Raw genomic sequence first — 24,313 nt, 5'->3', positions numbered from 1 at the left:
TTCTTGAACAGAGAACAGAATCTGACATCCCCCCCCCCAAGCCCTCTGGCAGACAGAAGCTTTAGGTGGTGCAGGGGATGGGGGAGATGTGTTCAGACCTCCATAACAGCATTTTAACTGTCCTTCATTAAGGACAAGACTGCCTGAGGAACAGCATAGCCATGGAGGAGAATATGGAAAAAAGAGAAAACAGCTTTGCTGCAGTGTAAAAACATCAGAATATGGAAAGGTATGTTAGAGTTCCTTTCATTCAGTGGCTATGATTTTCAGTTGCTTAGGCTGCAAGGTTATATACAATTACCTGGGAGTTAATTCCGCTGAATCAACAGGACATACTTCTGAGTACATATGCATAGGATGGCACTGCTAGTTATATAATCACAAAGGAACCTTGGCTAGTGATAACGTCTATGATCTACAGTTTTGCCAGGGAGCATGGAGCCACTAAGGTAGACTCAACTAGCACTATTTGCTTTATTAACAACATTTGTATGCCACCCCATAACATAAACGTTCTTCAGGCAGCTTACAGTAAATAAGTACAAACCCAATTTAAATACAAAATAAGACATAAACCCATAAAAAGCAAAAACTGCATAAACACAGCAAAAGAGAACAAAACCCACTGACTCCCAGAGTTAAAACATAGATTTTAAACCTGAGTGGTCCAGATTACTTAAGTTATTCAAAAAGCCTGAGTGAACAAAAAGATCTTCAGCTGGCTCTAGATTCTGGGAAGACTGTTCCTTAATCAAGGTGCCACTACTAAAAAGGCTCACTCCATGGTGGTTACCTGGCTCACGTCATTAGGTTGGCGGCCCTCAGAGCAGGCCTTTAAAGAATAACCTCAAGTATGGGTAGGTGGATGTTGGAAAAGGCAGTCTTTCAGGTAACCCAGTCCCAAGCCCTTTAAAAGTTAAAACCAGCACTTTAAATTGGGCCAGGACACAGACTGCATCCTAAGGTTCACAGCTTTTTAATAAAAATAAAAGAGCAAGTTTCTAATCGTCGTTGGCCTTGGAAAAACACTGAGCATGTATGTTTGCTGTTTCTGCTCAAGGATTTGGTAGCAGGGCAGTGTTAGTGGATCCTGGAGTGGCGTCTGAGAGGGGCTTCTTTCTGCTGCACAAACCACCGGGCCCCCTTCACAGCCTCGTGTCTGACCTTCTTGTCCTTAAACTCCTGTTTCTGTTCTGGCACTTCAGCCATGTGACCCATTGATACCATTTTAAAATGTGTAGGGAGCAGGTGATGCCATCATACGAGTATCAGGAATACAAGCTTACTTTTATTTATTATGCGTCGGCTCTAGCTTCTGAATGGTAGGATGTTCTGAGCATCCTATAGACAGTTACTGAAATCTCATGAACTCAATCTTTTGTTGGCTGCAGGGGTGCATGTGACCTGGATTACTGGTATCTGAAATATTTCTTTAGTACCTTAGGAACCTAAGAAACTGCCCATTGGTCCCTCTAGCCCAGTATTGTCAACAACACTGATTGGCAGCAGCTCAGGGTTCTTTCCTAGCCCTACCTGAAGATGCTGGGGATCAAAGCTGGGACCTGCATGCATAACTCAGCTGTATTCTAATTTGTGGGGTGAGCAGCTGGCCGCCTATTCAAACAGGCCTCTTCCTCCACTTCCACTTGGGTCATTTTTGGTAGAGGTTATTCCATAGGACTTGGAAGTGACCGGTTCAGTACACTGCTGATTGGCCAGGAGGGGGGTGGGCGTTTTGCAGAGACTCAACTGGAGGCAAAGGCACACTTTTACTCTGTCAGTATGTATCAGCTGCTTTTCGAGTCCACCAGTTCAGACTGTGGCCTAGTTTTGATGATTTCATTCTGCCTCATTACCTATTGCTGCTGTAGCAGGGTGAACCAGTCTTCTTGGACCTCTTCCTCCATGCTTGTTGCTCAGATGTTTCATTGTTTCCAAGGTTTACTGGAATAACTACGCCCAATAAGTAGATCTCTAGCACATCATTAATAGTGTTTTGTATTATAACCTCTGAGTCTCAGCTGAACCACTCTGAAACTATCAGAGCCAACTGTACATTTGTACGCTTCTTATTGTTGTTTCTAATTAAGCTGAAATGCATGCAAAAAAATTAATTTGGAATAGTGACATGAATGCCAAAACTACAGCATGTTGCAAAAGTAGAAACAAACTGCTTTTGATTATTGCAGCTGCAAACAATATTTAAGGCTGCGATCCTGTACACACTTACATGAGAATAAGTCCCACTTAGCTCAGTGGCATTTCTGAGTAAACATGCAGAGGATTTACAAAGTACTAATGCTTCTAAAAGTGCTAGGTATCTATGCATTTTATAACGCCTTGAATTAAATTAATTTTAAAAAATTAAAGGTCTGCTACCCACTTAATAGGGGCCACCTTTTTAATCAATCAAGGTTCTAAAATGGAATGATCTAATCCAGGGTTGGGCTCATGGTGTACTTTCTTTTCTACTGGAATCCTGGGGGTCTAAGCAGTGTTTTAAATATACAAAGGCAGTGTGCATACTCTGGAGTTCTTAACAATTAAGGCATAACTATGTATTAAATTATTCTGAGTATTCACATTGACTTCGGAACATAAGAAATGTCTGGAAAGTTCAGACCAAAGTCCACATAGTCTAGTATTTTCTGCAAGAATACCTGCACACTAGGTGATGTACCTACAGGTCAGGGATCTCATATATACATACATACATACATACATACATATACATATATATAATTTCTAAAGAAAATCCTACAAAGCAGTGTACAAAAATAAATGCATAAAAGCAATAAATAAAATTACTGTGCAACAATAAAAAAATGAAACAAATATCAGCAAAAGGTCTGGTAAAATTTCAAAGAAGCAGATTTAAACTTACACACAAATAGCCTGTTGAAATAGAAAGGCATTAAAAGATGCAGAAAAACCAGCTATGAAGGAGCCTGATGGACCTCTGTAAAGAGGGCATTCCATATATTTCACACCACCACTGAGAAGTCCCTGTCTCTTACACTCATCTGTCTGATTTCATGTATTTATGGGACACTGAGCAGACGATCTCAGCATGATCTTAATTTTCAGGCAGGTTCATGTCGGTCTCAGAGTATTTAGGTTGCCCATCCAGCCTGCTAGCCTTCTTGGATTCCTCTGGCTCAGTCCCAGACAGTTTGCCTGCCCCATGTCCTCTCCCTAGTTGGAGAAGGGGTGGGGCAGGCGAAGCGGCTTTTTTGCGCTTCTCCAATGGGAGAAGCCATTTCCCTGCAGGAGAATCATCCTCCCGATGGACACAGTGGGGACCAGCTGACATCAAAGGGTGTGACCACACCCCCTTTCACATCATTTGGCCTGTGGAGGGCTGGGGGTCGGCATCTGTCCAATTTTGGTTGCCCTCCCCTGATTTAGGGTTTGACGTCAGCACTTTAAATTGAGCCTGGAAACAAATACGAAGCTAAATGAAGGTGAGTGAGATTGGAGTAATATGATCAGATTGTCTGTGTAATCATGCTAATCCTTGATTGGAACAATTCATCAACATAATTGGGCATGCATAACCTCTTTGGACCTGTGGGCACATCTGGGAATTTGAGAAACTGCTGTGGGCACCACCACAAAATGGCTCCCACAGTGGATGTGGCTAGTCACATAATGGCTGCTGTGAGGGCCTGGCTAGTCAAAAGTGAGCTAAATTGATGCTGAGTGTGGGGCGAGAAAGAGCAAGGCTAGAGGCAACAAAGGGAGAGAAAGAATACTATAACCTTTTCCAAGGTTTTTCTTCAAACATTTTTTTAAGGGGGGGGAGGGGAGGGCTTTGTGGGTGCCACTAGAAATTCCCGCAGGTACTTCACTGGGGACCCCTGAACTAAAGATTCATGCATCACAATGCAGTGCTAGAGCTAGATCCCTGAAAGCTCTTTCTGATTCATTTGCAGAAACTGCTCAGGTTAGGGAATTCTTCCCTATTGTTTATGTGCCAGGAAGTTGATGGGGTTGAGAAATAATGAGCCAGAAGAATTTTGCAACACCAGCAAGGGAGGTGAGACAATTTTCAAATCATAAAAGCAAACAGTTGAGAAGTTAGCAGTCAAGATCATGATTGTGGTTATTTGCATTTGTGGTGGCTAGAAAAAAAAATCCAAACAGTGATCCAAATTCATGGTTTTTGTCAACCTATAGTTCAGTACCCAACCCATTCTTTGAGCTTCTGAATGTACAAGAAAGCCATGGTTTAAAGCTGCTTTTTTGGTTTTGGCCATCTCAGCACTTGGCTTCATAAGTTCACTCCTGTTTCCCTGATGCAGCAGCCTCTGCAGGCAGAGCAATGGCTAAAATGATGGTTTCTCAGTTCAGACATCACATGAAACCATAGGGTAGTATTCAGTGTTGTCCTGGCACCAGCCCTAATGACACTGAACTTTTATAAACCGACACTTGTACAACGTAACTTGTACAACAGGAAAAAGTGGCAATTCACTGCTGAAATATTTCCATTGCTCTTGTTACATTGTGCAAGTGTTTGAGCTAACACAACATCATTAGTGGTGGTGCTCAGACAGTGCTAAATATTACCCATTATTGACACAAACTGTGGTTTGCAAACCCAGTTCAAGCTACCTGAATCTCATTTGCTGATGAATGGCAAACCATGCCTTATCAATTGAGACAGCACACTAAACCAAAATTAAACTATCTTAATTATGCTTTGGCACGATTTCTGAATTAAGCCATAGAATAGAATATACTTCATTTTTAACAACATTATTTAAATTTTAGCATAATATTCTTGGACATAATCCTTTAAACAACTCTAATTGCAACAGGGTTCTTTTGGGTTCATTGTCTCCAAATCTTCTTTTTATAAATTTGTAAATTCCTGTAAAGAAGTCGTTAATTGCATTTTCTAATGGTATTGTTCAGACATGATGATTTCAGGCCGATAAACCATGGTTTATTGGTTCAAGAATGTGCTGTATCGCTGCAGGCTCCCACTTCGCCTCTGCATGCTTGCCTTCAGTGCATCTGTCCTGCCTTGTTTAAATCACAGTTTCCCATTACATCCAAAATGTGGCCTGTTGTTTGATCTGCTAACAAACCAGGATCTGATTTTACAATCCAGGGCAGAAGCACATTGAAAAGGAGGAGCAGAGAGAGAATGCGCAGTCACACAGCTCATTCGGCCCAATTAACCACAGTCTGAACCAGGTCTCTGGCTCTCTCTGTCTGTATTCTGGTCTTCCCCAACCTTGTATGCTCCAGATATTTTGGGCCAGATATTTTGCATTCCCGGCCATTCGCTATGCTGGGAGTTGCAGAAAACACCTGGAGGGCACCAGGTTAGGGAAGGCTACCATATTCTATAAATCATAGGAAGCTGCCCTATACTGAATGAGACTATTTGTCCAGCTCTGTATCGTCTGGGTTGGCAGGGGTCTTTCCCAGCTCTGGAGCTGCCAGGGATTGAACTGAGACTTTCTGCCTGCAAAGCTTGTGTTCTGCCTCTGAGCTACAGTCCTTCCCTTCCTTTCTGCATAGCACCCCCAGTTTCCTATAGTTAGCAATATATGGCCTCCAAGCCATCTTGTGCCCTAAAAGAATTGAAAGCACAGCGTGACCTGAACTTTATGTATAGCAAGAAGTCTTGGAAGCTTGCCTGCCAGGCTTTTGTCATTTGGATGGCTGCCTGACAGAATAATTTTGAGGCCGCCTTTCTTGTAGTAGTAATGATGAAAGATGTGGACATGACCGCTGCCTTGCATTTAAAGGGCAGGCATGCTATATGCATACCTGGTGCAGCTACCCTGGCTGCCTTCGTCTTCGCCAAAACAGATTTGAAAGCACCCCTTGGCACCGGCCTTACAAATTGTTCTGAAAGGAGTATTAGAAACACAGTCACCAGAGATAGGGTTATCAGTTCTCTAATTCAAAAACAGGGGATGCTTTGGAGTTGTGGTATCTGAAATCTGGGGCATCCATTATGCTCAGTAGAAATTTAAAGTTGGGGAAATAAAGGACACCTATTGTGTACTTATGCTTTTGTTATAAAGGGTGAGCCTTAAAATAAGGCTCATCTGGCATCCTTACTAGTCAGCCATGTGTGTGAGCTGAATTTTAAGAACATAAGAACAGCCTTTTGCTGGATCAGATCAAGGTCCATTTGGTCCTGGGTTCTATTCCTGACAGCAAGATGCTTCTGGTTCTTCTGTGTTCAAAAGCATAAAAGGGATTTCTGATTCTAAAGACTTGTTTGTCAACAACCCACCAGCTAAAGAGTGTCTCCTTCGGAGCACTGTACAGATTTAATGGAGGGGGGATATATATTGAGAATTTCTTGATTCGTGAATGACAAAGATGATTATTTAGCACTTATGAACTGATTTCTGCCTTGGTGGCAATTTTGTAACAATGAGCCTTTTGACATCCCTGCAAGAAACTTAAATAAATAGCTCCTTTAGGGGTAGGGCTTATTATGGGCTTGTCATGCCTTCATTGATACACTGGCCATACACTGAATTGACACCACCACATCTGTTCTGTGCAGAGGTTAGCCTGGGGCACACCTTTTTTCTGTTGCCTACAATCAAACATTTTGGCAGGCCTTGGTAGCCAGCCAAAATGTGTGCTTGCCAATGGCCTCCTGCCCCTCTTCTGAATTCGACTTTTTCAGAATTCAGTGCTTGATAAGTAGGCCTCACAGGATGAGAAATGCAGCTGTCTGTATGACAGAGCCAGTTTGAGGTCCCCTTCAGGGGCAGGCAGCATTTTATTAAAAACTGAAAAGTATCACCTGGTCAGCAATAATACCAAAATGATGATGAAAGGGTGTAGATAAGGCATGGCAATTGTACTCATCCCTTTTCTTAAAAGAACTGTACAAGGGGCAAAGGAACAAGATTTTTTCCCTCTATTCTTTGTTCCTCTTTTATTTTATTTTTAAAGACCCTGCCGCTATGTTACGTACAGATCTAAGAGCTTTTCATCTCTGTGTTTCCCCCCTTTGCTTTCTTCCTAGCATGCCTCAGTTACAAGCCATTGATTTTCAGCTGACTTGCCCACTGAGAAGGATTGACCTGCCACTGTGTATCTTCAGAGAGCAATCCTTCTGAGCTGCTTAGAGGTCAGCAGCAAAAGCAAAAGGCTAGGCTAAACGATGTTCTCTTCCCCCTCCTTGCAGGCCTTGCCATCCTCAACTTCTCTGGGCTTGGGCTGCACCCCTTGGAAATTGTGATCACAGGCACTGTTAGTAGAAACCTTCACTTAACATTTCTTTTTAACAGCATTGGGGAGAAGGGGCAGCAGTATTCCTTGTTGAAACCCCTTTTGATTTCTCACCTTCCCATTCACCTTAAAAAAAAAAAAAAAATCTCTTGGTGTTTTCCCATTTGCCTCAAGCTTTTCTTATTTTCTCTTGATTAGGCCAGCATCACTCCTGAGTTTATTTTCAAGCTACTTTAATAACTTGCAGTCCTCAAAGTTTTAATACCAAGGAGTCTTCCCATGACTGGTATTATTATCTTTGAGTGGGAGGCGGAAGGGCAGCAGTGACCTTTTAGGTGGCATAATATTAACAAGGAAATTAGAAGCAAGCTTACTTCATCATGGAGTGTTGTGATTCTGCAAGCCAAAGTCCACTTTCAGACAGAATCTGTTTGTTCTCCTAATGTAGGAAAACTTGGTTTTTTGCTGTGTTTCCTTGTAGTTTGGGGGAAATGGCAGACTATAACAAAGGGAGTACTTTGAAGCTGCACAGAGTGCATGATGCAGCTGCCCATCTGGGTGGTACTGTTGAGTTGCCCATTGTCATGTCTCCTGCTTCCAAGGACCAGCGTCACCCCGAGACAGACTCAGATTTAGATGGATCGCAGGTTTCCCCACTGGAGGAAGTCTTCAGCACACCTTTTTATCTCTTCCCACCCTGAGGGTGTAGACTTCCCATCAACCTCTGATTTGGAGGATGTCTGTCCTGCAGGTTCTTCTATCCCTCAGCCATACAGGAGCCTTAGACTGCAGAAACAGCCATTGGCCCTTTAAGAACTATGCTCAGCATCCAGCAGGGGTGGAGCCACTGGAAGATCTGGCTTTGATGGCCTTTTTAAGGCCTCAGTTGACTGCAGTCCTTTGCTGGGACAACAGCTGTCTTTATGGGAGAGTACTCCAGCCAGCATCCCCTGCAGTGTGCGTTTCAAGGTTCTGACAGCCCCAGCCTGGCCTGTTGTGATCCTGCCTGCTTTGCCTGACGTGACCCAGAACAACCAGTGCATCTGCTGCAGTCCACTTCTCCTGAGCCAGGACAGAACAGTTGTGCCCAACAACTGCACTGGCTCATGATGAGCCTACAAGCCAAATTCAAGGGTACTCCCCCCTCCCACAACACACACACACTTTTAAAGCTCTAAAAGACCAAAGCTTACTCTAGAGTAGCAGTGCTCAAGCTTTTCTTCTTCTGTAGGCCACTTGCAAATTGTTAGGGGCCTTGGAGGATCACTTAAACTTTCATTGCTGCTGTTCTACCAATAACTCATATTTTAATGCCACTTTTTTCTTCAAGACTGGCATCATCAGCAAAATTAGCACCATATTGTGAAAATCAGGGTTCTAGGCCAGGGCCTTGTTAATTGCTTTGACAATTTGGCCCTGGTCAGAAGGCCTTGATCTCTGTTGTCAGAAAAAAAAAATTAATCCAGTGGAGAGCTGAGTACACGTATTGTACATTGTTCTGCAACCTTTCTGCAGACCATCTGAATGGATCTCGTGGTTTGAGAACTTTTGTTCTAGCAAGTTCCTCTCATTATATAACCTCCTTGCCTTTCCAAATCTGCAGGATAGGGGTGTAGTTCTGTGTTCCCTTATCCAGCTGGGGATAGGATCAGAGGCTTTTTCTTGGGATGGCCTCAGTTCTGCAGAATTCCCTCTTCCAGAAAATGAAGTTTCTCTGTGGTTAACATTGGAACCTCCAGATTTAAGGACAGTTAACAGGAACCAGAAACACACACTCATTTGCCAGAACATGCAAATTAAGTCATGGTATTTCTAAGAACTGTCATCCAGCTCAAATAGGTTTCCACCCTGCATTATGTGCTATACTAATCATATGCACACTCTGTCCTAGAGAAAGGAAGACAGGCATTATTCTGGCCTCTTATGGGAGAATTTTTTATTACTTTTCTCATGACCATTGAAGGATTTTTCATACCAGTTATCAACATACAAAATATTTGGCCTTTGGTACAGAAACTGGTGACTTCCAGTTTCCAACCCTGGATAAATATGGTCAGGAAGTATTCTATGAGTTTGCCATACATTTATGAAATCTGGTATATGACACTGAATTAGGTATTTTTTGACCTGGTGCTATGAGTAGCTACCAAAGCACAGTAGCTTTGCAGGTTGAGCTTTGAGGAATAAGGTTCCCAAATGTGGTTGTCCTCGGTGGCCAGGAATCTCTTCCTGGGGATCCCATTAGTGGATGAGCATGACATAATAGACCCCTTCCCCCAAATTTTTTAGGCATTGTAGAGAGTGAATGTGTGGGGGAGGTCTCTTGCTTCCTGACAGGTGGACGAGACAGTCTCCCTCTTTTCCCCAAAGTCTGGTACATACTGTAAAGACTTCTGGATTCAAACCAATTCATTTTGTTTCATGTGTAAACCAGGCCTTAGGTAATGTATGGAGGCAAATAATGTAATGTTTGGGGCTGAGATGCTAGGTGAAATGAAATTCTCAGATTTTGCTTTTAAAAAAACTCAGCTGTAAAATTATTCTGTTAAACACTTGATGACTCTTGACCAAATGTTTGAGCTCTCTCCATTGGAAAAGGGCATTGTGTCTGATTACAAATGACATAAACGTTCTGGCTGAGGTGATTTGTCTCTCATGTTTTGCTCAAATATATGCTAAAGAATAAAAAATAAGGCCACAGTTGTAAAGAACCAAATATGAAAATTCAGTTAGCACACAACTGAAAACTGGTCTAGGTATATTAATCTAATAATGTAACAATACTGAAACACACAATCATTTATAATTTTTGTTAGTTCATCATTTAGTGTAAATGATTAGTGTTTAAACAGATTAATATAAATGTGAAAAAACAGTGTAAATATAATATTATATATATAATAGAAAATTCGAACATCTATACCTAGACCAGTTTTCAGTTGTGTGCTAATTTTCATATTTTGCTCAAATATATGCCATCACTTGATGATAGATAACCAATGAACATACAGATGTGAACAGGCCCTGAGTAACTGATATTTACATGTCAGGTATAGAGGTTTACATTCCTTCTTCTCTATAAGAAAGACTGCCTATTCTGCTCTTAGATTACCAGAACCAACTCTTCACTAGGGATGCTGGAGAAATTTGAGACTTACTAAAATGAGCTCGGATTTCTAAGAATCTGACCTGCGGAATCCACTGCAGACTGACCTGCTCAGGCCACACGGAGTCCGTAGACTTCGGGATCTTTTTTCTTTTTTACTTTCACGAAATGTACACATTTATGCATGGGGAAATGCGCATGTTTCTGCTGAGACTGGAAAATATACGTGGGAGAAAGTTGAATGGAATGGGAGACAATACGCTGAATGTTATGTACTAAGGTAAATTATATCGTTACGGTCCCTCTTATGGAATTATTTGCTTATTTTTCCACACAACGAAAAGAACCCGAATCCATCTATGAACAGATGATAGAATGAAAGGTGCCTGACAATCCATGAAACACAGACGGAATGGATTTTACACAATCCACACATCCCTACTCTTCACAGTGTTATCTTCCAACCTCTTACCCCTCTATTTTACTTTTTAAATTTATTTTGCTTCTTGGCGCTTGCGGGAGCATACTCAGACACCTAGTGTGTTGCCATGGAAAGATCTATAACAGGGGTGGGCAGCTTGCAGCCCTCAGCCTAATTTCTAAAGCTCTCTGCCAGTAATCAGTTCAGACCTCTGGCAAGAGCTATCTCTCCCCACTCTCCGCTAGCAGCCTGTTGGGCAGGGGAGGAAGGTGGGAGAGAGAGAGAGAGAAGGGGGAGGCAGAAAAAGAGGAAGAAAAGGGGTGACCCCACCCACTTTTGGCTCTGGCTCCACCCACCACAGGCATATGGCCTGTGACAGATGGCCCGTGAGGGAATGCTGCCCTCAACAGAAAAAAGGTGTGTCCCCCCCCACCCCCAATCTATAGCACTGTTTTGTTTGTCGATTGTTTCTGTCTGAGGTAGTAAACTGGTGTCTGGGATGGATCAATTAAGACTTCAGGTGGGGTTTCTGTGATGGAATGCTCCCTCCGCAGATTCCTGCACATAGAAGACTAGTGTGTTTGTGAAAGGCTAGAATCTTTTTCCTGACATGCTAGTTTTCTGCATGGAGGGAGGTGTGTGTATGTGACTGCAACGAGCAGAGGTGTCTGCTCCAGATTTTGGGTGGCCCTTGGGCAAGATGCCACATCTCTGAGAAGCCCCACCTCCTCCACATTGCTGTTGGTGATGCCCGTTCGCTTGCCTCTCCTTCTGGGCCCAGTCCATACCACGGACCAGCAAGTCCTGGGAGTTGTAGGACTTTTTTCTGTTTAAACACGCATATGATTGAGCCTTAAAGCCACCTTCCCTAATCCAACACCGTCCAGATTGTTCGGCTACTGTTACCATAATCTCCAGCCAGCATGACCATTGGGCATGCTGGCTGGGGGTGATGGGGTCTGTAGTCCAACACAGCTGGAAGATGCCAGATTGGGGAAGGCTACTCTAAAGTATGCTTGGGCCCATGTGGGGTCTTAAAGGTGAAAAGTAACTAATTTGTAGTGGCAAGAGTACGAAAGCATACGCTTCTATAAAACCTGCTTATGCTAATATATATTTGTTAGCCTTTAAAAGTGCCACAAGACCCTTTTGTTGTTCTTTTAGATGAGGTAAATTTGTTAATACATTACAGCTAAGAAATGCAGTAAAATTATTTTTCCACTAGTTGGATGCAAAAACAGTAGCAGCTGTTGCATCCTTCAGCCTACAGTATCAATTTTCAGTAGATTTTGTCAATGCTCTGTGGTTCAAGTGGGCGTCTGGAGGTTTGAGTCAACAAGCCAGGTTGGACTATCAGTTGCAGGTAACGGCATAACCTCTGGAGACTCCCTTTAACAGAAGCAGTTCAGACCCAGCAGCAGAATCCGAGAGAACTGACCAAGGGGCAGAACCCGCATACTCTCTCCAGAGGGCATGATGAAATAAGGGACGTCTGTGGAGCAGAATGGCTTTGAGGCAAAACTTGTGCTTATTCCGTCGGCCTTTTTTCTTCATTAGTGCCAACTCTCTGGTGCTTTTCCTTTTGGATCTTGCGATTCCCACCAGGGCTCTCTAGTGGATCATTAATTTCTCATTCTGTTCAAAGCGAGATGCCCTTTCAGAACACTCTGCAAAAACTGAGCCATTTCTGTTTCCTTCAGGCGTGTACAGACATCCTCTGTGGATTTACATTCCAAGCCTTCTTTTTTAGTTCACCTGATGCAGCCTGTTGTTTTGAAATTAGAATCCTAGCCGTGGTTGCATGAGATCCTGGTGAGAGATCTTGAAATGCAGTAAGATACTTTCGTTCATATATTTTCATACGAGGTTGCCCCCCTCCCCCATACGCAGATTTACAACATGGGGGAATGTTTGTTTGGGTGTAGGGGGTGCTGTTGGAGTGAAGACAAAAACTTTATGCTTGCTTGGTATTGCCACACGACTGCTAGCTTGCACAAGGTGATACTTTTGATTGCAGGTCTTCATAGGGTGATGGGCTTTAAACGGTTTACGCACAGGATGTTGGGCTGTTGCTGTCATTCTTTTCAGCCCATGGGTTCCAGGGTGGTGCATGTTGGGTGCAAAGTCAAACAAACAAATCCATGAGTCTTTTTTATGTTTAAAATGTGAAAGCCAATCTACTAAAAGAGCACCTGTTGTGAGAGTTTTTTCTAGATTTTGAATCACTCTTAATATTAATTACCAGGAGTAAACTCACCAACATAAGCCCAGGAGGTAACTTAAATATATAAGGAAAGGACTTTACCATTCTCATTTTTACCCCCTTTCCCTCCCTCACCAATACACCTAAAACAGCCTTCCCCCACCTGGTGCCTTCCAGTTGCGTTTGGCAAGACATATATGATATTTTTTAAAGGACCACTTGAGCCCTTAAAAACATTGCATTGTGCAATGTAAGGGCTTTAAACTTAATGACAGGGTTTGAAATTTGGTTTTTGTTTTTAAAAAGTAGCACCAATTCGCACATGCTTGGGTGGACATGGTGCTGTTCGTATAACCTTGAATTTCGAACGTGATCTGCCACTGCTATCTGCTTCCTGTAAAGTCTTTCTTGTATTACATATCAATTAAGTCAAGCCTTCAGAGTTTCATTAGAATATTCCTTTTCATTCAGGCATGTCTTTTATTTCTAAAGCAAAAAACTGAACCTGATGGAACTTTAATAACAAGCCTAATTCTGCCCACCCAGCCTACCCATCTCCCTGAGGACTGGTGGGAAAGCTTAGTGGTAGAGCGCATGCATGGCACCCCAAAGGTCCAAAATTCAATCTCTGGCGTCTCCAGCTAGGGCTAGAAAAAATTCCTGTCTGAAACCCTGGAGAGCTGCTAGCATTCAGTGTAGAGCCCTGAGCAACATGGCCATTGGCTGGGGATAATGGGAGTTGTAGTCCAACACATCTGGAGGGCTCTGGGTTGGGGGAGGCTGGTGCAGGCTAGACTGAGTGAGAAGGGCCAACCATCTGACTTTGCATAAGGCAGCTTTCTATGTTTCTTAACTCCAGTTAAGAGATTGTAAGTGAGCTGCAAGATTGCTTGCAGGCTGCCAGGGAACAGAAGCCCCATCCTCCATGCCCAGCATAGAGATGAAGTGGGCTCCGCCCCTCCTCTGCCAGCCCCCAGGAAGGTAATAGGAAATGTTTCAGGCTGGTAACATTTGAGGGCTTATTTACAAGGCTGCAGGAGAATGGGCATGAATAAAGCAGTCGTGTGGGTGGAGTCAATAGGGCGAGTGTTTCCCAAGGATTCGGCATCCATGTTAAAGGGGCCTCTGTGTTTAAAGGATGAATCTGTCCAGCTAGTGTAATTTTAAACAAATGTTCTGAAATGTAATTGTGTTTTCCATTCTTCTGGATGCCAAAGGAAAAATGGGTTTGCGTGAAAGTTATTTTAACAATTCAGTCAGACACTGGGACGTACAACAAATAAACCAAGATGTTTGTAGTTAGTTTCTCTCAATGCTGGAGGCATAAGTACATCTGAAGTAATGTGGGCGTAGGAGAGAGAGAAATGCGATTCTGACTACATTGTCAACCACTGACAAATGTTGAAGTGCTATTATCCCCTCTCTTTAAAGAAGACACATTTCCTGAATGAGAATTCTAGAGGTGTTTTTTTCTCATCTTACAGTTGATGTCTTGTCACTTTCTGTTACTGTTAAGTGCCTGGACATTTTGATTAGCAGGGACAGCGACATCATCTGTCACCCCACCTTCACAATTCCCAGTTTCTTCTGAGCATAGCTGCAATCCTCACAGTAGCTGGCGGGGAGGGGGATGATTTTTTTCCCAGCAACAATATATTGTTCTCTGTTGTAATGCAACGTATGTGGGGGTGGCTTGGTCTTGAATGGGAAGTTAAGACCCATAAGCCATACAAAGGACCTGCTCCTGGTGGAGATGAAAACTGCTAGAACTGGTTTGTTGATATGAACCAGTACAGCTTCCTACTCTTTTGGACGCTACTTGAGAGTGTGGCTATAGGGACTATCATGATGAGTGCCTGCACTTCAAAATTTACCACTGAATGGGAGTAACTCCAAGGGTATTGCAGCCTTAAGGAGCTGGCGTTGTGCTGAAATAAGGGGAAGGATAAGGATTGTAGCAGTCACTCTATTTAAGTGGGAGATGGACCGAGTGAAATCTTGAGGGTAGATTCCTGTAAAGAGCGAGTGATGAGGGCAGAGGGAGAATGGCAAGGGAGGAAATAGAGTGTTTGCTGTTTCAGAAGTCAAGGACTGAAAGACTTCATGGACTACAAATGTATGTACATTTGATGAGTCATCATTTGATGGCTCATCACTTGATGACTTGGCACTGAACGTGTGAATGAACAATGAGAGAAGCGTTGTGTTTTAAGTGAGAAGTATTATGAAAACTCTATATGGCATTTGAGCTGTGAAGGTTCATTCACACATGCAGGTTGCCACTTGATGCTTCAGTCATCAAGTGATGAACATGGATTGTGAACCTGCCATATGTCCATTTATGTGCATCTTTTCCATAGCTCATTGAAATATGAATTCTGGTAAACTAGGGATGTATCACATGTTTAAACCGTTCCTGTGGACTCCAGTGTATTCTGGATGTTAATTGCACTATATGTTTGAGAGAACATAAATATGTGCATATGATTAGTTGATTTATCTTATCGGTAGGTATCCTGCCTTTCCTCCAAGGAACATGGGGAAGCACATATGCGTATTCTCTTCACCCAATTTTATCTCCACTACATAAAATTCTGTGAAGTAGGTTAGGATGAAAGATAAGGGACTGGCCCACGATCACCCAGTGAGTTTCATGGCTGAGGGGTGATTTTTTTAATTGACCTGTGCAAAATCAGTATTGTGTGGTAGTAAAGAACTGTGTTATGAGCCCAAAATTGGGCCTGAACTAAAATCCTTGATGATCTTAACAATAATTTAATTACAGCAAATTCACCCCTTTGCACACTACAGTAGGCTTTAGTGTTACCATAACTAAAAGTTACTATAATGTGGTATCTGTTCTGGAATTCAGTTGTCATTCTTAATATTTATAATGGCCCCCATAATATTTCTATAGTTCAATATGCTAACTTCCCCAGTTTTCCCAGTAATTGTGAAATACTTTTAAAAAGATCCATTCATTGACCAATATGCCTGTTAGTGAGTCAAAATACACCTGTTAGTGAGTCAAAGTAATAAGAGAAAATAATTATTTTGATTTATTTATTTTTAATGGTGCAGAACAGTAAGTTTTCTTAAGATTGTTCTTGTAAGGTCCTAAACCAGGGGTGTAGAACCTCTTCCATCCCAAAATCTATTTTGGAGAAACTCTCAGGGGATGCATTCCAGTGGTGGGTGGTGCTGAAGGCAAAGGGGGCAGTGTTAAAAATACCACCATGTTTTATCTTAAAAGCTGATACTGCCAGTAACAAAACCTCAGGAGAGGCATTTTAGCCTTTTAGAATGGGGAAAAAACAGCATAAAAGCCAGGAAACCACTCAACAATCTGTGGTTGGGGGAAAGGGGGTGAGACCAGGAGAAGGAGGCGTGGCCTAGGGATATACGGACTGTGTAAAATCCACTCCATCTGTGTTTCGTGTTCGTGGAGTTGTCAACAAACGCCTTCTGTTCTGTCGTCTGTTCACAGACAGATGCAAATATTTTTTCGTCATGTGGAAAAATACACAAACAATTACATAAGAGGTTTTGTAAGAATTTACATAATTAACCTTAGTACGTAACATTTTGTGTATTATCCACCATTCCATTCCACTTTTCCTCAGCAGAAACGTGCATATTTTCCTATGAGTAAATGTGCATCAATTTTGGGAAAGTAAAAAAAAATCTGAAAAGTCCATGGACTCTGTGCAGCCTGAGGGGGTCACTCTGCAGCGGATTCTGCAGGTCAGATTATTAAAACTCTGAGCTCATTTTAGTTCATCTCAAATTTCTCCAGCATCCCTAGCGTGGCCTTTTGGCAAACCCTGGAGGGCCAGATTTGAACTAGTGTTGTGCCGAAAATTTCTCCCACTTTTTTTTCAACCATTCTCATTCAATTTGATAGAAAAGAAATTGCTTTTGAAAATAAATTCAAAGAAGGAGAAATTTCAGAGAAATTCTTATGGCCTGGGTTTGGGGGTTTTGTCCTTACTTTACTTATGAGGTGGCCATGGAGTGTTCATGATTGTCCTGTCTTTCATTGTACAATAATCTCTGTAGCAGCCTGTAGCTTCCTCAGCTTCCCACACTTCAGTTAAAGCCATCATGAGGCAATTCCTCACCTGGGGCTTTTCAGTTCAGAAAGTGCAGGTGGCCTGGGAGGCTGCAGAGCAAAGGAAAGATGTGTACTAGAGAAAAAAACACACACACACAGCACCCTCAGCCACCTCACAGAGATTTGGTAAGCTCAAAAATACCACCAAACGAAATTCAAAATTCTGCCTCAGAAAAGTGGAAGCCGCAACACAGTTGATGCTGTTGCCACTTCCAGAAGCAGAGCAATAAACTAAAAACTCTTAGGAAAAAAGAAAGAACCTATGCTACAACCACTGCCAATAGTGAGCCCTGTCTGTGAGAAACTGTTGGAGAATTTCTCCTCCCCTAAGAGAAATTCGGTGAAATTGTCCCCCCAGTTTCTTATCCCACAAATAGGCTGGAGAATTTTGAGAGGCCATTTGTGCACAGCTCTAATTTGAACCCTTGGAAAGCAAGGTTTGGTCCCCAGGCCTGAAGTCCTGCACACCTGTCCTGAACAGACTGAAGAGCCCCTCTATTGTGCAGTCATGCAGGTAACCAGCCTTGATGTTATGAGTCTAGACACATACACAGGCCCCTGTGTGTTCACACGCCTGGTGCAGTCTGTCGGTGAAGCAAGTCGTGAATTAATGAGCCTGCTTAGAAGGAGACTAGAAACAACAACAAGACAGGATGGGTTGTACAGATCTGTTAAACAGTATGAGAGAGTTATAGGGTGGCCTGGAAGGAAGGTGGGGGTCCCAAACTCTGTTTTTTATGCTGGTTTTATATGGTAGGTATAAACGTTAAAATGTTTTATATTACGTTTTATCACGTTGCTGTGTTTTATGGTTTTAACTGTTGTGAACCACCCAGAGAGCTTCAGCGACTGGGTGGCTTTCCCCTCCCTCAATGCTCAAGGGCAGACCAGAAGATTTTGGCCCTGCTGTGCAGCAAACCATAAATGGCGTTAACTAAATAAATGAATAAATAAATAAATACTCTTCCAGGAAATGCAGTATATCCTCAGCCATAGAGTTGTGAATAAATATCTTCTAGAACTCTGTATTCTCAGCCAACTATGCAAATATATACTGTAGTATACTCATGGTTTACCTTCTCTATAGCGGAGAAAACAAACAAACTTGTTCTTCTCTTTGCCTGAATTTGTTGGTACTTCCATCATTCTTGAAGGGTGGGCTGTCCTCTTCATTGACCACAAGGCTATTCAGATAGTGCCAAACCATGGTGTTAAGAAAACAAGCAGCATTGGGGTCATGAGCGGCCTTCCCCCTCCCTCAACGCGCAAGGGGAGATTAGAAGCTTCTGGTCCTGCTGTGCAGCAAACCATAAATAAATCACATCCAGCGTGGTTCAGTAGACCAGGATGACAGAAGACTTGGGTCCCAGTGCCACTGACTTGCTACCTGGCCTTGGACAAGACACTTTCCCTCAGCTACACATCCATTACATGTTTACTGGGAATTAAGTCCTACCAGCTTCAGTGCGACTTATTCCCAAGTTAAGTGTGCTTGGAACTGCAGAGTGCGGTTCTCCTTCTGCAAAATGAGGGTGCAGTAGTGCTCTAAATCATTGTCCCATATGAGCCTGCCCAGGTTTTAAGATCCTCGGGAGAGGACCTTCTCTCTATCCCGCCACCATCAGAAGTATATTTGGCAGGAACGTGAGAGAGGGCCTTCTCAGAGGCTGCTCCCAGCCTGTGCAACTCCCAGCCAAGGGAGGCCAGGCTAGCTCCATCTGATGTTCTTCCACTAGCAGGCAAAGGCCTTTTTAATTCAGACCAGCACTGTGCCGAATTTTTCGATCTGTTTATTTTTGACCATTCGTCGTAGGGAGGCACAAAAAGAAATTGCACCAGAAAATTTGTGGGAAGGGGTGACAATTTTGGAGAAATTTCTCAGGGTGCAGGGCTTCCATGCTTATCTTACTGTAAGAAGGTGGCCAAGGGGTGAGTATGTGTGCTCTTACTATTTTCCCCCATTCTGTCCTTGCAGCCTCTGGGGCTGCTTAAGCTACTTGGAAAGCTTTCTAGAGGACTTAGCCAGAGAGCTTCAGCGATTGGGCGGTACAGAAATGAAATAAATAACTTTCCTCCTCGTGGCTTTCCAGTGCTGCTGCCAGCAGGGTGCCTGAAAGCTGAGAGAGGCATTTTTGGTTTTGCTTTGCTCTGCTGTTATTAAAAGTCCTTTTAACAATAAGAAGAAAAATAATAAAAACAATAACAGTAACTCTTCACTCAGCTTTCAGTCACTCAGCAGACAGCCACACTGGGAAGCCCGAAGGGAGGAAGTCTTGGCTAAGTCCTCTAGGGGCCAAGGAGCTCAAGCAGCCAGAGAGGCTGCAAGGACAGAACGGGGGGAAACGGTAGACGAAAGAGCATGCGTGCACACCCCTCGGCCACCTCCTTCCAATAAGGCAAGCACTGAAGCCCTGCACCCTGAGAAATTTATCCAAAACCCTCGGCAACAAAACCAAAGAGACAGAAAAAATCACTGCCTCTTTCGCAGGGAAACAAAGAGGCTGCAAAAGGGCGGGTGGGGTTTCGGCACAGCACTAATTCAGACAGGCTCTTGTCTTTGAAGCTGACTAGTGTGCTGATGTAAGTTTTTAAACCAGTGGGTGCTGTTTATTCCTTAATATTATAGATGTGTTTTTAATTGATCTGCTTTTATGTTTTGACTATACATTTGGTCTTGTATTTTATTGCCATCGCCGACACGGAGCACCATTTGTGGCAGAAAGGCAAGGTATAAATTTAATAAATATCAGGTGGTTGCTTTGAAGCCAAGCGCTGGGAAGATTGTAATGCACTTTACAAGCTGCGAGTGCTTATAGAAATGATAAAAGGGCAGTAAAGAACGCTGAGCCAGCATTTTCTGCCCTATGGGGTTCCTCTTTCTCTGAAGGAGCAGGTACATAGCTCACAGTTGCTCCTAGATCTGTCACTGTATATGGAGGCACGAGTGGCTTCCATAGCGAGGAGTAACTTTTTCCAGCTTCAGTTGGTATATCAGCTACAGCCGTTCCTAGGCAGGGAGAGTCTGTCTGGTCATGGTGATCTATGTGCTGGTAACCTGTTTGTTTCCCGCCTCCCAGCTGAGGCGTCTGTTTCCCGCCTCCCAGCTGAGCAGAGCAGAGCAAGCTGCTCCAGCTGGTCCAGGGACTACAGAAGCAGGCAAGCTCCCAGAGAGCGAGCGAACAGAGCGAGCGAACAGGGGGAGCAAACAGGAGTTGGCCAGGGGAGTTGCAGTGGTTGAAGAGACAAAGGAGACAAAGGAGACAGAGGCTAAGAGGTAAGTGGGTTGCAGGAAGCCCAGGGCGCTGCCCTTTATCCTTCTGACTGGCTGTGAGCTCACCAGGAGCTTCTGAGAGCTCCAACTGAATTGGAGGGGTGTGGCCTGAGTACTCCCAGCAGCTGACTGGGCGGGAAGCTTCAGTCTGTTTCCCGCCTCCCAGCTGAGCAGAGCAGAGCAGAGCAAGCTGCTCCAGCTGGTCCAGGGACTACAGAAGCAGGCAAGCTCCCAGAGAGCGAGCGAACAGAGCGAGCGAACAGGGGGAGCAAACAGGAGTTGGCCAGGGGAGTTGCAGTGGTTGAAGAGACAAAGGAGACAAAGGAGACAGAGGCTAAGAGGTAAGTGGGTTGCAGGAAGCCCAGGGCGCTGCCCTTTATCCTTCTGACTGGCTGTGAGCTCACCAGGAGCTTCTGAGAGCTCCAACTGAATTGGAGGGGTGTGGCCTGAGTACTCCCAGCAGCTGACTGGGCGGGAAGCTTCAGTCTGTTTCCCGCCTCCCAGCTGAGCAGAGCAGAGCAGAGCAAGCTGCTCCAGCTGGTCCAGGGACTACAGAAGCAGGCAAGCTCCCAGAGAGCGAGCGAACAGAGCGAGCGAACAGGGGGAGCAAACAGGAGTTGGCCAGGGGAGTTGCAGTGGTTGAAGAGACAAAGGAGACAAAGGAGACAGAGGCTAAGAGGTAAGTGGGTTGCAGGAAGCCCAGGGCGCTGCCCTTTATCCTTCTGACTGGCTGTGAGCTCACCAGGAGCTTCTGAGAGCTCCAACTGAATTGGAGGGGTGTGGCCTGAGTACTCCCAGCAGCTGACTGGGCGGGAAGCTTCAGTCTGTTTCCCGCCTCCCAGCTGAGCAGAGCAGAGCAGAGCAAGCTGCTCCAGCTGGTCCAGGGACTACAGAAGCAGGCAAGCTCCCAGAGAGCGAGCGAACAGAGTGAGCGGACAGGGGGAGCAAACAGGAGTTGGCCAGGGGAGTTCGGCAGGGGAGGTCAAGGGGGAGGCCCCTAACATTTTTTTTTATTTTTTTTTTCTAACTTTTTTTCATTTATTTGTCTTGTAACACACACTTCCACACCAGTGGGACTCTGCTTTTAACCTCTACTGAGTAGAGGAGCAGGCACAGGCTAGTCTAGAACAATCACAAAGCTAGACACAAAAAGGGAAAAGAGGCTATGGAAGGACAAGACTCTCCAGTGGTGGTGACCTGCAAGGTGTGTGCAATGTTTGTTTTCTTGCCTGAGAACAACATGGCCTACACCTGCAACAAGTGCAAGTTGATCACGCTGCTGGAGAAAAAGTAAGTGGACTGGAGCGGCGACTGTCAACCCTCCGGGGAATAAGAGAACACGAAGAGTTCTTGGACAGAATGGGGGAACTACAGCAGCAAAGGGCAGACCAGAAGCTTGAAGAGCAACAGCAAGATGAGGCAGTGGGAAATGCTGAGGTGAAGAAAAATGGAGTAGAGGATACTCCTTGGAAAACGGTGACAGTTAGGAGAAGAAGAACTAGACGCCACTCTGCACCAGTGGAAGCGGTGGAGCTGTGGAACCGATTCCAGGTACTTGCAGATGAGACTGGAGGACAGCCTGCAGAGGAAGAATCACAGGGGAACCTGCATGAGAGTGAGCAAGAGGCTAAAGGTCAGTCAAACAGAGGCGATGAAACCCAGGCCTACAAGAAGAAGAAGAGAAGAGTGGTAGTAGTGGGAGACTCCTTGCTGCGTGGGATCGAGACCCAAGTATGTCGCGAAGACCCGTGGACTCGCCAGGTATGTTGTCTCCCGGGAGGACAGATTAGAGACGTGACTGAAAGGTTGCCTGCACTCATAAAGCCCACTGACAGGTATCCCTTTCTTCTCATCCATGTGGGAACAAATGATACCGCCAAGCGGAGCTACGAAGAGATCACGTCAGACTTTGAAGCTTTGGGAAGGAAACTCAAGAACTTTGGGGCCCAGATAGTTTTCTCATCCATCCTTCCAGTAGTTAGAAGAGGGATAGAAAGGGAATGAAAAATACTCCGGGTGAATGACTGGCTACGAAGGTGGTGCCGACGAGAGAGATTTGGATTCTGGGACCACGGGCTATACTTCCTGGAAGATGGGCTGTTGGCTAGGGATGGGTTGCACCTCACAAAGGCTGGGAAGAATGTGTTTGGCCACAGCATGAAGAACTTCATCAGGAGGGCTTTAAACTGAATCCTACGGGGAAGGGAGATGTAATGTTGGGGGTAACAATGGACGTAGGCGCATGCACTGCAATGGAGAGAACAGCGCTGATAGCGCCCAATAATAGTCTTCAGACACATGTAGGAAGAAAGCCAGACTATGAAGCACATGGTCTTCGATGTCTATATACTAATGCCCAGAGTATGGGAAACAAACAGAACGAACTTGAACTCTTAATACAGGAGGGAAATTATGACTTGATAGGTATAACTGAGACTTGGTGGGATGACTCTCATGACTGGAATACAGCAGTTGAAGGATATAACTTGTTCAAAAAGAACAGGAGGAACAGAAAGGGAGGCAGGGTTGCACTGTATGTGAAAAATACATATCTCTGCACAGAAATACAGGAGGAGGAGCTTGGTAGCCCCATCGAGAGCATCTGGGTTGAAATAAATGGAGCAAAGAATAAAAGGAACCTGGTGGTCGGAGTCTACTACCGGCCACCCAATCAAGGAGAAGCTAAGGATGAAACTTTTGAAAAGCAAATAGCCAATGTTTTAAGGAAGCATGATGTAGTAGTAATGGGGGACTTCAATTTCCCCGATATTTGTTGGGAGACAAATTCTGCAAAACATGGCCCCTCCAGGAAATTCCTGACTTGTGTGGCGGATAACTTCCTCCTACAGAAAGTAGAGGAAGGAACTAGAGGATCGGCTATCCTTGACTTGATCCTAACCAACAGAGATGACTTAGTGGATAAAGTAGCAGTTACAGGAACTCTGGGGGAAAGCGACCATGTTGTACTTGAGTTCTTGGTTCTAAGGGAAGCAAAAGCCGAGTGTACTCAAACGCGTACCCTGGATTTTAGGAAAGCTGATTTTAATAAACTCAGAACAATGATCAGTAAGGTCCCATGGCAAGCGATGCTAGCGAGAAAAGGAGTCCAAGATGGGTGGGAACTTTTAAAAAAGGAAATTCTCAAGGCACAATCACAAACAATTCCAACAAGAAGAAAAGGTGGAAGACAACAGAAGAAGCCAATGTGGCTTCACAAAAAGCTTAGGGATGACCTGAAAACAAAAAAGGACACATATAGGAAGTGGAAAGAAGGCCAAGTAACAAAGGAAGAGTACAGGCAGGTAGCACAGAATTGCAGGGATGGCGTCAGGAAGGCTAAAGCGGAGAACGAGGTGAGGTTAGCGAGGGATGCTAAAAACAACAAAAAGGCTTTCTTCAGCTACGTGCATAGTAAAAGGCAGAGGAAAGAAATGGTTGTTCAGCTATTAAATAAGGATGGCAAAATGATAACAGAGGACAAAGAAAAGGCAGAGGTGCTCAATTCCTACTTTGGCTCAGTCTTCTCCCAAAAGAGGGTCTATGACCCCCCTGGCAAAGGCGAAGTACAGGCTGAAGGGGCAGGATTGCAGCTTGAGATCGACAGGCATATGGTCAAGGAACACCTCATTACTTTGAATGAGTTCAAATCTCCAGGGCCAGATGAACTGCATCCTAGAGTCATAAAGGAACTGGCAGAAGAGCTCTCAGAACCGCTGTCTATTCTCTTTGAGAAATCATGGAGGACCGGGGAAGTGCCAGATGACTGGAGGAGGGCTAACGTTGTCCCTATCTTCAAAAAGGGTAAAAAGGAGGAACCTGGGAACTACAGACCAGTCAGTCTGACATCAATCCCTGGGAAAATTCTGGAGCAGATCATAAAGCAATCCATCTGGAAGCACCTTGACAACAATGCAGTGATTACTCGAAGCCAACATGGATTTGTCAAAAACAAGTCCTGCCAGACAAATCTGATCTCATTT

At 44.2% G+C, this 24,313-nt stretch overlaps 1 protein-coding gene across 7 annotated transcripts in view; it reads left to right on the top strand.

Annotated features, from left to right (window-relative positions):
• ZHX2 (zinc fingers and homeoboxes 2) overlaps positions 1-24,313 on the top strand; it is an 83,219-nt gene that overhangs the window by 40,865 nt on the left and 18,041 nt on the right. For 2 of the 7 annotated variants that reach the window (XM_084848877.1, XM_084848873.1), the window contains exons 2-4: positions 133-229; positions 3,936-4,039; positions 20,140-20,336. The exons of 3 other annotated variants lie outside the window; for them this stretch is intronic. The gene's annotated coding sequence lies outside the window, so the exon portion shown is untranslated. The remainder of the gene's footprint in view (positions 1-132; positions 230-3,935; positions 4,040-20,139; positions 20,337-24,313) is intronic. 2 more of the 7 variants (XM_084848875.1, XM_084848870.1) reach the window with 2 other exon arrangements.

This window comes from Heloderma suspectum, chromosome 4 (genome assembly GCF_057233095.1).
Source record: "Heloderma suspectum isolate Gila_16-S chromosome 4, 16-S_ref, whole genome shotgun sequence".
In the NCBI taxonomy this organism is placed as follows: domain Eukaryota; kingdom Metazoa; phylum Chordata; class Lepidosauria; order Squamata; family Helodermatidae; genus Heloderma; species Heloderma suspectum.
The sequence above is the reverse complement of the archived record's forward strand: the minus strand, read 5'-3'. Positions and strand labels throughout refer to the sequence as shown.